A 2,975-nucleotide genomic window follows, 5' to 3' on the forward strand; every position below is an offset into this window, starting at 1 on the left:
GATATCAAGACAGTAGAACATGAGAGACATGAGCCAAAAAGCGAGCACTGGCGCACCAAGTGCGACGTAGGTGTCTGGAATGTCATCGAATATACTTTGGCGCAGAGAAAAGTAGAATGGGATTCTGACCGGGGAGAGGCACACGGTTTTGCCTATCACGAAAAATGGGCAGGTCGAGTTCATTGTTGACGAGGAAGAGAGTCGTCGGAAGGAACCGTGAAGTAGTTTATGTGTTGTCAATTTGTAGGCTGTAGCCCGTGATGGATATAGTCACCGGGAATTCGGCCACGTCACCAACATCTGCGACCCGGTATGAAATACTTTTGTTGGTGAATTCTCCCGGTCTCCGCACAGCTAATCTGAAATGCCTTCTGAAGTCGTGAAACTGGCTTGTTGTATGGGGATGGAGAACAAAATTGATGTCCTAAGATCAGTCGTTTCACCCGACAGGATATCATAGAGCTCAGGGGAAAGGAAACGATGCACTCACTTAAAGTATGCGGAATGCGTTGTCTCTACCTTGGTCCGATTCAGTCTTTGTAATGGGATCAAGGATCTTCCTTCCATGCTCAGAAATTGGGCCAGTTGCAGCATCATTCTCCACATTTTTCGATGCCTTCGTAGTGATTCGGACAAATATGACTGTCCTGGTGGGGTGATCTTCCATGGTCGTGCCACCGTGGCCCGTGGCAACGAAAACTCATCACGCGTCATGCCTGAATCATTTCCCGAAGAATGGAATAGATATGCTTTAGGATTATTCGTGTTACTCCCTGACGAACGTGTCAGTCACCAGGACATTGGCATTGGCAAACACACCTGAGCCTGAGGTGCTTCTTTAGTTCGAGCTATGTATTATTCCCGCTACCTTTAGGTAGCTGGGTTTTTGTCGACCGTTCAGATGGAAAATAACACAGATTTTGCACATTTGCAAATTCAATCTTACATAAACGGCAATATTTTCTCGTCTTGGTTCGATGAAGTATTATTTTCTCACGTTTTTTTGGGGCGCATATGTGTATCTGACGCTCAAAATTGAGTCTTTTATTTACTCAGTCCTCATCATGTCGTTTATGCTCGATGGTCAAAACATATCAGTTGTGCGGGATGACTCTTCTACTCATTCTCTGGTTGCTATGTCGTTTGTGCCCCTTGATCGTTCTCAAGACAGCGTGTTTCGGGCGCTCGTGACTTTGGTCGCAGACGATGTGCAGTTGTCTACTGAGTTTCTGTTTATTATTCGTGACACTTTGCCAACCACAGTTGTCTTGGGACGCGATTGGTTCGTGTTTTGTTGCGATATTTTGCACAGTCATCCTGATGTGCGCCTGCCATTGTGCCAGTGGACGTCGACGGAGAATCCTGGTATGTCTCTCTATTATTATTATTATTATTATCAGATGCTGGGTGCTGAATTTTATGTATCAGAATTGGGACGCTCTGGTGTACATGATGGTCAATCTCTTGTTAATGAAGCTTCCCAAGCGGGTACTTTGTCGTCAGATCAGGTTGTTGCTCAGGATATGGTCCGTCGGTTGGTAGTTCATGAGCTATTGACTGTGTTAAAGTTGAATGATGATACATCAATGACTATGGCTAAGAGAATCGCTGCAGTACAAGGCAGAGCTGCAGATGCCATCCGATAAACATGGCAGTAGTTTTAAAAAGGAAGAATGAGTATTGAACCCCAGTGAAAACGTGCTCTGAGGGGAAAGGTCCAGAGATGTTGAGATGTGATTTTTACGGTGGTCAAAAATAAAAACAGATCTCATCACATGTTATATAGAGTGTGAAACTTATATCACATTTTGAATAAGACGGGGCAAACTCACAGATGTTCATTTATGTTTTTCTTCACGCGAACATTTTCTAATCACATTTGAATATATGCATGGTCTATCTCGCAATATGCTCGGATAGTGCCATATATGACTGTGTGCGCACACCAGCTGCCTTGTGAATGTGCTCGGATGGGACGATAAATGATATGCATTGCACTGGGTATTAATACAAATGTGATACCAATAGAAAGCAGCAGTCGCAAATACACTGAAAACATGGCTAGAAAGCAACAGCATTAGGAAAGAAATAGGAAGTAATAAGAATCTGAGAGGGGTCCATATGCGAGGAGTCGGAGTCTGCGACAACTTGAAGCCCATGTGTGAGGAGTACGAGTCGGGCTGAAATGATTGGGATCTAGTACATTGTTCCGTCGTAAGCGGTCTTGTTCCAGGACTTATTGGCAACCTGCAGTAGATTAGACCAAACCTCGTAGTAGTTATTGGGCAATACAACTACTTACCAGTGACGCTGACTCGTCATCATACACCTGTCATACCAAAGAAATTAAAGCATGCACATCTGGAATAAAGCAGCAATGTACCTTTCGCTGAGCCGGCGTGAGATCTCCATAGTAAGCACAAAACTCCTCGGTCGTTCCGTTTGTCTTCAATGTCTTGAGCCATCGTTGGGCACACAAGTTGCTAAAATAAACAAAATCAGCATTGAGACTGACAGGCTGTTGTCGTGCAGGCACACTTACCGTCCATTTTTAGTACTGCTCGGACGCATCTTACCCTTGGTGCCGCTTTTGGTAGATCCCGTCGCAGCCTTCGAAGTCCTAACGTCATCGACAGTGGGGAGACCAGCGTGATTTTGAGTGGTCGATGCAGAATCAATACCATTAGGTGCGGGAGGGGGTGGGAGAGGAGCGGGTCCAAGCGGAAGAGGTGGCAACTGAACTTTTGATGCTGCGAGAGCAAGTGCTGCCCTAATGAAAAGTTATTCAAGACATCCGGTGAAATAAGGTCAACTAAGTTACAGTGGATTTGCAACTACAACATTGACATGTGTCAGTGCAGCGAGCCTAAGAAGCTTCGAAGGGATATTTTCTTTACTATGCAAGTCCAGGCCTAACACGGGAGAAAGCAGCGCAGGAGTAGTTGGCAGAAGTTTGGGTGGTGGAGCTGATGCCG

The sequence above is a fragment of the Suillus discolor genome, assembly GCF_016758755.1.
Source record: "Suillus discolor strain FC423 chromosome Unknown F5147scaffold_277, whole genome shotgun sequence".
Taxonomy (NCBI): domain Eukaryota; kingdom Fungi; phylum Basidiomycota; class Agaricomycetes; order Boletales; family Suillaceae; genus Suillus; species Suillus discolor.